The sequence below is a fragment of the Protopterus annectens genome, chromosome 12.part0 (assembly GCF_019279795.1).
Source record: "Protopterus annectens isolate FY-2018-M chromosome 12.part0, PAN1.0, whole genome shotgun sequence".
NCBI classification, from domain to species: domain Eukaryota; kingdom Metazoa; phylum Chordata; order Ceratodontiformes; family Protopteridae; genus Protopterus; species Protopterus annectens.
Window position 1 is genome coordinate 1,416,309,930 of NC_056746.1, and position 12,401 is coordinate 1,416,322,330.

Sequence of the window (12,401 nt, forward strand, 5' to 3'; positions counted from 1 at the left end):
TATATATATATATATATACATCTATATGGGTTCACTTTGGAATCTTGTAATACTGAAATGTCAAATTTCAGTATCTTGAGACCAAATTGTTGAATTTGCAGTTGCTCGAAACTGCAGAATATTGAAATATCGAACTCGGAAATGTCAAACCCGCTGTGCTGATGGCACGTTAGGTAAGTCTTATGTTTTTAAGGGTTTTGAGGAGGGTTTGTGTGTTTGTGAATGTGTTGGGAGTTTTAGGTGTGGGTTAGGGTAGGTGGGTAAGAGTGTGAGTGTGTCAGTGTTGAGAGTGGTGGTATTTGTATGTATCCAAAAACAATGGAAAAACGGAGAAAAAGTAAACCAAAAATCCAAAAACTCTGTCTAACAGGATCCAATGAAGGCAGTCCCACAAATTCCACAGTAGTCACCAGAGTTGTACTCAAAAAAGACTGTTCAGTTCCAAGAAAAATGAACAGCAGCAGGTGCAGATAGTTAAATATTTATTCGACAAACAACACAAATGATTCATCACTGGAAACTTCATCAGAATAACATACACAGATCGTCTTGCGTATTTATGTATAAATCTTAATTAACTCAATCTCAATTGATTAACTATTCACTTAACTATTCAATTTTGTTAAAATTTAAAGTAAAATGGTAAATAAAATGGTTCAACTTGCTTAAATAAAAAACAATCATATATATATATATATATATATATATATATATATATATATATATATATATATATATGTGTGTGTTCATTATTAGGAAAAATAAGTTGTCCTTAAAACATCTCCTAAATGTAAACATAAAGCACTTAACATACAAGGAATGGTGGAACCTTAAGCAAGAATATTAAGTATAAATCATAAATCATAAACATCTATGCAACAAATGTTTTGAAAAAAGTTTTTTTGAAAAAGTATATATGTAAAAATGTGTGTGCAAAATGTATATAGATCACGTATAAACAACATTAAAATAACATTTTGAAGTTAAAATTAATAGTGGTAATGAAAATGTAAATGTAAATATGTAAGTATTGTATTAGTGTATTTTTAACCAGTACTTGAGGCTCAAAACATAACTTCTAATGTAGAGCCTTTCTTTTGTTGTTGTTTTTAACCTTATTCGCCTTTAACCTTAGGGCTGGTAGTATTGATATATGATCATTCATTCCCGGGGGTGTATTGGCATCCAAATGTAATTGCCATATAAGTTCTCTATAAATTAAGTGATTTTTCCCAATCTCCACCTCTGTTGTCCTTTGGCAACATTTCCAACACCCAAAATTTAAAGTTAGCTTCCTTGCAAAACAATGTATGCCTAAAGAGCGCATTTGTTTCCTTTTTTCTATTTACTTCGTACATGTGTTCATATATCCTTTGTCTTAACAATCTTTCTGATTTTCCCACATAATAAGCCCAACATTTAGTACAGTAAACTAAATATACTATCCCTCGGGTATAACATGTAAACTATTGTTTACTTCTAAAACATAATGGAATAGTGGGTATGTTTAGCTCTCTAGTATTTGCTATAAATGTACATTGTGAGCATCTTCCACACCTAAAAGTTCCTTTTTTCTTTTCATTTCCTTCATTCTGCTGTGTGCCTTTCTCAAAAATGTTTTTTAGGTTAGGACCCTTCCTAAAACTATAACCTAAATGTCTGTTAAATATGTCTAACCTGTTGGGCATACTTTTAAAAATGTCCGAAGTCTTATTTATGGCTCTTTTTATTCTATGGGTGTTAGAATTGAATGTCATGCTAAAATAAGGCATGGTTGTTCCACCATCTTTACTACCAAGTCCATCATCATTTGTGTTGTTGTTGTTACTGTTCCCAGTTTTTGTACTGTTATCCATAGTGTTTGTTCCTGTGTTGTTACTATTGACATCAGAATTAAGCAAGGGTATAAATCTAGTACCCCTTCCATCGATCACCTCCTGCTTAAGAGACATAATAACTTGTTCTGGGTAACCTCTTTCTAAAAATAGTTGGTGTACATAATCCATCTCATTTAAAAAATCTATATCCTCTGATGTCATCCTTGCCACCCTAACCATTTGACCCTTTATAATGTTTTTCTTTTGTAGTGGGGGGTGGTTACTGTGGAAATGTAAATAAGAATTGGAGAAACAGGTTTTCCTAAAAATTCTAGATATGTATTTCTTGTTTATTTCATCCTTTTGAATAGTGGCATCTAAGTAATGTACTTCTTTCATGTTAAATTCGAAAGTAAATTTAAAGAACTGAGTGGAATTGTTTAAATATTCCATACATTTTGGTATTTCCTGTTCTGTACCCTTCCATATAATGAGTATGTCATCCAAAAAGCGGTAGTATTTTTCTATTTTGTTCATAAATGATGAATTGAATACAAAATGCAACTCCCAATATAGCATGACTATGTTTGCAAAAATGGGGGCACAAGCGGCCCCCATGGCAACCCTATCCACCTGTTGAAAAATATCACCTTGGAAGTAAAGTTGTTTTTTAACACCAGTTCAGTGTTCTCCAATATTAATCTAAACTTGTTCTGGTTTAAAAACCTAAATTCTGACAACATAAGTTCGAACCACTCGAGACCTGTCTGGTGTGAAATCACAGAAAACAAATCCTTGACATCTACTGTTAGGAATGAATACTGTGATTTGCATGGTAAAATATTGATTTTCTTTAGTAAATCCCATGAATCAGCTAAAATGTGTGAGTACAAATGGTAAAAGGGTTTTAATTTTGTATCAACGTAGATTGCTAGAGGTTGAGTTTTTGACCCATCTGAGGTCACTATGAGTCTTAGTGGTGGGTTCCCTACATCTTTATGGATCTTAGGTATGCCAAATATCATAGGTAAAAAAGGTTTTTCAACCTTTAAAAAATCTGTAAAGTCTATCATCTATCAAACCCTGTAATAAGTTATCCTCTAAGATCAAAACTATTTTTTTTATATGCTATATTAAGCTCATTCCAAGAAATTATACTATATCGCTCTTGAACATTTAAAATCTCCATCATTTTAGTTTGATATGTCCAGTTGTTCATTAGCACTACCCCTCCCCCTTTGTCCGGTTTCATAATTCTGGTGTCAGCATATAGTTGCTTTATTTCTTGCAAAGTCCTTTTTTCTTCTGGACTCAAATTAGAATTGTCATGTTTAAGTCGTTTTCCATAATATATTGCTCTGACTTCCTTGATAGCGATCTTTTCAAAATTGTGAATGTCATTGCGCAAGGGGGGGTTGTAAGTGCTTTTTCTTGTTAGTCCATCACTGGGCCAATCAATGTTCCTATTAGGTTCTCTTGTGGATGCCAAAAATTCTAAGTTTAGCTTTCTGCTAAATAATTTTATGTGTAAGGTGATTTCAGCCAAGTCCATCTTGGTAGTGGGAATAAAGGTAAAGCCCTTCTTGAACAATGAAAAGTGTTTGTTTTCTATAGTAATATCTGTATAATTATAAATAGAAAAACCTCCATCTTCCTGATGAACAACACTATTACTGGTGTTAAAACATTGGGTAACATAGTTGTCACTTTCAAATTCTATACCTTGACAAGTTTCATCCACTAGTGTTACTGTAATAGTATCCATCAATAGTGATGGTTTCCCTGGTGTTTTTGGTGATATTTGTTGGTAACTTGCGCGTATGTTGGGTGGGATGGTAGGTTCCGTATTCGTTCTGATCTTCTGGGTCCCTCCTGTCCTAAAGGGACCTCATGTTCACTAAAAACCTCATAATGATTGTTTTGATTTGAACCTTCATCCCTCTGTAAGTGGTAATTGGTCTGCTGTTTTTTGTAAAATTCATTGTTCTGATGTCTATCTTGTGTATACATTCTCTTCTTAAGGTCCCTAAACTGCTCTCTTTGCTTTCCTACAGGATAGGCTTGTTCATGCTCATAAGCCCATGCATCTCTTTCTAGTTTAGCTATTTTCCTTTTCTGGTTCTTAATTAAAATGTTATCCACATCGTTAAAAAGCCTACAATAACAACTTTTGTATTCTCTAACAGAAAATAACAAGTCTTCAGATATTTCCTTGTTCAATTGCTCTATTTTTTCATTTAGCTCATCCATCGTTTTTTTGTTTTTATTAACCATTACTTTCATTAAAGCTAAACCACAATTGTTGAGAATCTCCACTATCTCTTTGTATACATTTGAACCATTCGGCTGTGTGCCTTTCTCAAAAATGTTTTTTAGGTTAGGACCCTTCCTAAAACTATAACATAAATGTCTGTTGAATATGTTTAACCTGTTGGGCATACTTTTAAAAATGTCCCAAGTCTTACTTATGGCGCTTTTTATTCTATGGGTGTTAGAATTGAATGTCATGACAAAATAATAAATAAATACGCAAGAAGATCTATATATGTTATTCTGATGAAGTTTCCAGTGATGGAAATAAAAGCGCTTAATCCTTGAATCATTTGTTTTGTTTGTCGAATAAATATTTAACTATCTGCACCTGCTGCTGTTCGTTTTTCTTGGGACTGAACAGTCTTTTTTGAGTACAACTCTGGTGACTACTGTGGAATTTGTGGGACTGCCTTCATTGGATCCTGTTAGACGGAGTTTTTGGATTATTGGTATTTGTATGTATGTGGTGTGTTTGTGCAAGGGGAGTGTAGAATGTGTGGTGGTAGGTTTTCTGTCTTTCTGTGTTTAGTGTGACCTCAGAGTTATTATATATAAGTAGCGGGGGTGTGGGGGGCTTACCCCCCTGCTTATAGGAAGGGTAGGTGTGTGTGTTTGTTTTGCTGTGTTCTTGTGTGTTTTTTTGCTTTGTTCTAGTGTTGGGCGGTGGGTGTATTTGTATTTGTATGTGTGGTGTAGTGTTTTGTTGACATTCGCAATTTTGAATTTCGTGGTTTTAGTTTTCGGGTTTGTGAGTTTTCGGCTTTATAGTCTCGGGATACTGAAATTTGATATTTCAGTATTTCAATATTATAAAGTGAATCCATAGATTTTTATACAAACACACACACACACACACACACACACACACACACACACACACACACACACACACACACACATACACACACTATATTTTGTATCTGCTGGGTATAATATGAAAACACAGAGAACACAAAGATGTGATTGTATACTTTGCACCAGTTTATGCTGGTACATAGATTATGCATGCTACTTTGATACTTCAGTGCAAAATGTGTTGTCATTTTGTGCACATTCTTGCATATGTGAAATAAATTAGCGCGCCTGCATGCATGTGTGTGTGTGTGTGTGTGTGTGTGTGTGTGTGTGTGTGTGTGTGTGTGTGTGTTTTATAGCACCTGTGATGACCGTGCTCTGGCCCAGCAATCAAAGAGCCTCAATCTTCACCACTAACACCAGGGTGGTCATCTCCTAGTAGAGAGGAAAGGATAACTAATACACACAGTAAAGTACAATTTCCCTTAAGTGCACACAGAGATCACAGTCAGTCTGGGGCTGGTTGCTCTTTTGCTCACACAGGTCCCCAATAAGACTCCCCACTGGCACAGCTATAGGGTCCAGATCTCAGCCTAGCTGGGCAAGCTAGAACCTCCAGTACCCTCTTTGTCCAACCAGTGCTTCGTGTCCCTGCCAAGTAGATGACACAACACACACACACACACACACACACACACACACACACACACACACACACACACACACACACACACACACACACACACACACACACACACACACACACACACACACACACACACACACACACACACACATACAGTTTGAGATAAGTATTTATAAAATTTCACTGACACTCCTGGGAAAGGCTGACACAGATTCTCCAGCTGTGCCCTTTTACCCAGACCATACAGTAGTAATCCCTGCCATGAACCGGCTAATAATATCAGCTACTAAAAGCCCTTAAAAGGGTGTTCAATTATTACTGTGCAATATTATTTTCCAATGATAATGTGACTATTCAGTCTAGGCTTATTGGAAGGGCTTAGACAGTAAACTCTATAAATATATAATGTACTCTAAAGCATAATTTATCTCTACATAAACCAGCTACAGGTAGATGGTTTTAAAAATATTTAATAATAAATAATTAAAACACAAGACAATACTGCTACACCACAGAGATATCTAATAGTTCAGAGATCACACAGAAACTTAAAATAATACAGTAGGACAGGTCTGATTTCAAAGAAAAATAGCTAATTAATCTTTACTAGCTTTAAGTATTCCTATAAGAAATCACAGTGCTAAAACTTACATGTGAGCATAAGGCAGAGTGCTGATATGTTGGAAATCGAGATCATAATGCTCTAAGTCTCTTGTGAGAATAGTATTTAAACATTACTAGCAAACATGTCTCTAAGGCCCTCCCAAATTACAACATTTTTGACACTTATGTTTTCCCAGTATTCATATTGCATCATCTTAACACCTGGTCTGAGTTCTTAGGCCTCAAACTGCATTATTTAGCAATCTAACACCTGCTCAGAAACTTACAACAATACAAGGCATTTCACATATACACGCTAGCAGAAACCAGAGCAATAAAGCACCTTCCATATGAAAATTCTTTTCATAAACTTTAGCCTTAAAAACAATGGCCATGAAACCTTCATCCAGATGTACTGGAGCCGAATTCTAACATGAAAGGACCATAACATGCTTCACTGGGCCAGTAGAGTGCAATGTTGTCACATATTTTGCAGTTCCACATTTCACAATATTCTTTTACACTCAAGAAAACATGCCTGTATTTTACATTTATTTACAAATGCCAGAATTATATATCAAATTTTATTTGACTAGGCTGACAGCCTTTGTCATCTCTCCCCAATCATCACAGCACGATCAACTTGTGAGCAATTCATGATGGCCATGTGGACATTATCTGTACTATCAAATGCGGTTTCATGACAAATATACTGCAAAAGATTACTAGGCCTTTCTCCTGGCAATTCCTCACAAAAACCCAGTATATTCTCAAATCAATGTCAGCAGTGTCACATACAGACATCTTGCCTTTATTATAACAGGTCAAAGTAAATCAGCAAATCATACACCAAAGGATGTGTCTTCTAATGTTGGCTTCAGCATGTTGCTGTAATTTTCTGTCTCTATAGAGAAGCAGTCTTAACCATAATATTAGGAACATGAGTTCGGTACCATCTGACTTAGTCTCACTGAGTCTGTGTTTGTGTGGGTGTGGGTGTAGGTGTGGCTGTCTGTGCATGACATTTTTACATGTAGGCACATGTTATGTGTGTATATCAATGATAATTTTGTAATTGTCTCAATATATTGATACTGATACTAAATACAGCAAGAACAAAGACAATGCAGCAAATAGCCAAACTCTGTGTGTGTGTGTGTGTGTGTGTGTGTGTGTGTGTGTGTGTGTGTGTGTGTGTGTGTGTGTGTGTGTGTGTGTGTGTGTGTGTGTGCATGTGTATATGTGCGCGTGTGTGTGTTTGCATGTGTGTGTGTGTGCATGTGTCTGTATATGCGCGTGTGTGTGTGTGTGTGTGTGTGTGTGTGTGTGTGTGTGTGTGTGTGTGTGTGTGTGTGTGTGTGTGTGTGTGTCCGCACGTCCGTGTATGTGCAAGTGTGTGTATGTGTGTGTGTGTGTGTGTATGTATGTGTGTGTGTGTGTGTGTGTGTGTGTGTGTGTGTGTGTGTGTGTGTGTGTGTGTGTGTGTGTGTGTGTGGTGGCATGCTTGTATTTCAGTGCATATGTGAAAGGAATATTTTTTACCTAGTTTGTCTTGTAAAATTTCTGTTGACCAGGTGCAAAGCAGCATTTTCTCACAGAATTGTATCAGTATAAGTCTCTGATATGCAAATGGTCACAAGAATAGCTTATTTTGGATGTAAAGAAATGTGCTACCTATCCTGGCTCTGTGGCACAGACCATAAAGCCCTGTCAGTCACTTAGATGACTGAGATTCAGATATCAGCATAACCACTAGTGGAGCCATGCTGGAAGAAAGAAGATTAAAGGGTCATAGCCCACTTACCCCAGCTGGGCATGTTGGATGCACACACATGAGCGCACACATGGCAATGCAATTCCCTTAGTGGAGACTACAGAAACCATCTCAGAGTGCTTCTAAAGGAGACAAAAGTGTGCTTGGAGGGAGCACCCCCTTACAAAAATAATGAGTGCCCCTCATGGTCAGCCCTTTTCACACACACACCCCCAGTGCTTTGATGGGGGGGGGGTGGAGAGAAAGACTCAATAGTAAAAATCTTGAACCATCCCCTGATGGCTATCGAGAGTCACCCCTACTAGTCAACTCTTGCTCCAGTGATGGGGGATGATATATCCACCCCATCGGGAAATGGACAGTGATCATCAGACTGCAGGGGCAAAAATATATTTTAAAAGATTAAAAAAAGAAAGAACTGCGTCAGCTGATTCTGAAGAATTTTTGTTTCAACTGATGTAAATGAGACCTCAAAAAGTGAGTTGGGGTTCCTGGCAGTGGGAGAATTATTCGGGGGGGGGGTTAGACTGTGTCCAAGTTCCTACTGTCTCAACTTGGGGGTGCTCACCCCATTTTTTTTCCTGCTATCCTCTTGTGATGACTGGTGGCAGATCATACAGAATGATACACTACCCAGTTGACATTCCATGTGTCATAGATAAACATGTGTGGTAGTGAGTATACATCCTAGTGGCCAGTTGCACTGTATGAAAGGTTGGGGTAACAGATAATAGGGTGTTATTTAGACAAGCCATTTGTCTTACCACTGGCAGTGACTAGTCTTCACCCTTTTATCTTAACCATTAGTCACTACGGCAAACACAACCATCCATCTGAAATGACACTGGGGATAACAGGCAATTCTACTATGAAAAAACGACTGCCTGAAAGGTGATGTGCTGAAAGGATGAAAAAAAACAGTGCCCATGGAGTGGGGGACTGCACCCCCACAAACATATATACCAACTCCACAGTCACACCAACACAAAGAAGGGAGAAACTCTCAAAACAACTGAATCATTACCAGTGCACACTTAGAAATTGCACCAGCAAAGATTTCTTTGGGTAAACATTGTTTGGTATTATGCTGCTCATTTCTTTTCCCTGCATGTTACTGAGGTTTGTGCACATTCCCCTAACACGTATTGGAGAGCCAGAAGGTAAAGTTTAAGTGAAATGACAGAAAAGCAGCCAAAAGAGAAAACGGAGGGAAGGAAGGAGACAGGGGGAGACAGAATGAGGAGGAGGATCAAATAAACAGACTTTACAAAAAAATGTTCTAGAATCAAACCATTAAAGCTTGTTTATTTCAATGATTTATGAGAGTATCAAAATGTATGGCAGGTTTGCTAGGTTTGTGGGAATGTCTTCCCCTAGAGGGTATAGAACATTAGCAGCACTTTACACATCAGGAAAATTTTACAAGTATTAGATATAAAACAGTTTTCAAAAGATAAGTAGAAGCATGCTGGAAAAAAAGAAAATAATACAAAATACTAAAATTAATTCAGATTGCTCTGTAAACACCCCAGGGAGTGGCCAAATTTCAAGAAAGAGAAGGCAGTAATTTACATTATGGAGGCCTGAAATTTAAATACTTTGCTGTCACTTACCTGAGAATATTGTTGTAAGGCTAAGGTCAGACTATATGCACTCAAGCATTAAAAAAAAAAATAAGGCTTAAGCTCAATAGCGTCCTTAAAGATGTGTGGTAATTAAACTACTCTGTGGATAAGGGTGTGTGCAACCAGAATGGCTGTCAGGAAAACAGAAAGCCTTGTAGCCTTCATGAGTGCAGAACAGTGGTGCTCCTTTTTTAGAAATACTATAAACCTGAAAAACTTTATTTAGCATAGCCTGCAGTGTGGCTGATTATTTCTGGAGTTTATTAGCAGGAGTAGTACATATTGAAACATAGGTAGCAGGGTGCACCTTCCCAAGGCCATGCATGCTTCTAGCATCAAATACATGAGCATACCAGGAGGTCATGGCATGACAAATACCTTATGAAGAGGAAGAGCATCAGGAAGTAATGAAAAACAAAACCTAGGATGAAGCCATGCACCCATATATTAAAAGGATTGTATTAAGCAGTGCCACTAATGGGGAATAGATGAGCCAGTCCTTCAGTGATTTGCAAAGTCCAAAAGCTTGATCTTTGTTTAACTAAACTTTTTAAATAAATCTAATACTGAATTGCTTAATCTATTGCTCTGACAATGCTATTTAGAAAAATAAATACTTTTGGAAATTGGGGAGAAATACCATCCCAATGTGGAGTACTAGTGGGCTTCAGTTGCTGCATCAGCTTTTGTGCTTAATGTCTTCTAACTAAACTGAGGCAGAAGCTTTCTACAATGACATGGGTATGGGGGCAGATTAATTTTTTGGTGTAAAGGTCAGAGCTCTTGTGACAAGAAGGCATCCAGAATTGAGTAATGAGTGCTTTTCTTTGCATTCCTTCCCTGAATTGGTAACCTTGTTTTGTGCATCTGAATGTATAGTCACATGGACTGTGTCCTATATGAAAGCTGGACCTGCCACTCATCTGTTCTTTTGTGGCATTGTTGCATGGCCGCCTTTATGATACAGCTTTCAGCAGCTCCCACGCTAGTCCCTAAGATGTTAACTATCATCCATGTGATAGTAACATTGCTTATCCTGTGAGTTCTGATGGGAGTTATCTGACTCATGCTGTATGGAAGCGTAAATGATTTCAGATGCAGCATTAATGAATGACAAATTGTCTACAGTCCCATTTAACTGCGGTCAGCAATGGCTTACAGCTGTTTGTATCACACATTTTCATTAATTTCATAATGATATATTCATGAACTCACACAACTTCAAAATACTCACAAAGAAATAAAATAGGCAGGTAATAACTGGAGTGCCAGAAACTGTCCATGCTCCTCGTATAACTTGAACAAAACAGCAGATTACCCCAGGCTTACACGATGTGTTCTTTACTGAAAATGTCAAAATAGGTTCCATTGATCCAACAATACACTATCAATACATTTAGAAAATAAAGGTATGCATAAGAGTTCCTGAGCCAGCAAGCCAAACAGGACATATTTATTTATGTATTTATTTATTTATTTATTTACATATGTTTACTGGGAAAGTTCGACTGGGCCAGAAGCCCATTTTCAGCAGAGGCCCAGGGAGAAAAGTTCCACAGAAATATAAGCAAAATACAATAATTAGATAGCACAATAGTATACATATAGTAAGATGCAGAATACACATCATCTAGTTAGTCTGTTCAAAGAAGTATTCAATATACATTTACATAAATCACCAAAAAAAGAGGTACCACCAGGAGCTCCATACAAAAGGATTTTAATCTTCACAGAAATCCACAAAAAAATGCTAAAATTCCACAGTATTGCTCAGGTTAAGCACTTTCAACCTTCAAAAAGGCCTTCATCAGAACTGGCTCAATATAGTTTTCTAGTAGATACAGGTTAAAAAAGAAACACACACAAGCATTTCAGTAATGATCACTGTTAGAAAAATAAATTTAGTACTGTGTACATATTAAATAATAGTTATGAACAAATGATATTTCCTTTATACACACACACACACACACACACACACACACACACACACACAACACACACACGCACACACACACACACACATGTATATATATATATATATATATATATATATATATTTTTTTTTTTTTTTTTTTTTTTTTGAGTAGTAATAAACACTGAGGAGAGGGAGAAAATGAGGAAAGGCGTGGACAGTGTGTTGAGAGAGTTATAGATATCGTGTCAGTCAGGTTTGGCACAAGAGCAATGCCAGTTTTTGGATAGATGTTCAAATAGTAGTTGGTTCAAATTGGTAGATTTGGGTGTGTTTTGGAGGGTGTGGGCTAGAGAGTTCCATAATTTGGCTATTTGATTTCAGACTAGGACTTTACTGTGAGTGTTGCTAGCTTTGTTTACTGTGAGAAAGTTTCTGTCTGCAGATCTTAGACTTCTTGGGCATGAGTAGGAAAGAACAAGTTCCTTGATGAATGGACAAATGTCAGGATGGAAGATGATATTGTGTGTGAATTTAAGTTGGTGGAGATGGAGAAGGTTAGATAGCTCGAGCCAATTTAATTTATGTAGAGCAACACAATGGTGGGCTTGGTGGGGAAGGCTGGCTACGAAGTGGACTATTTTGTTGCAGCAAGTTTCCAATTTGGTTAAGTCTGATTTTTTTAAGTTGGTAAAGAAGGGAAAAGCATATTGAGCGTAGAGAGGAGAAAGGTTCTGGATATGGCTAATCTGCTATTGTCAGTGAGAAATGGCTTGCTTCTGTACAGTGAGCCAAGTTTGACATGAACTTTCTTAATTGTGATGGCTATGTGTTGGTCAAATCTGAGTTTGTTGTCAATTGTCACGCCAAGGAGTTTTGTATCCTCAATTGGTTGGATGATTTTGTTGTTTGC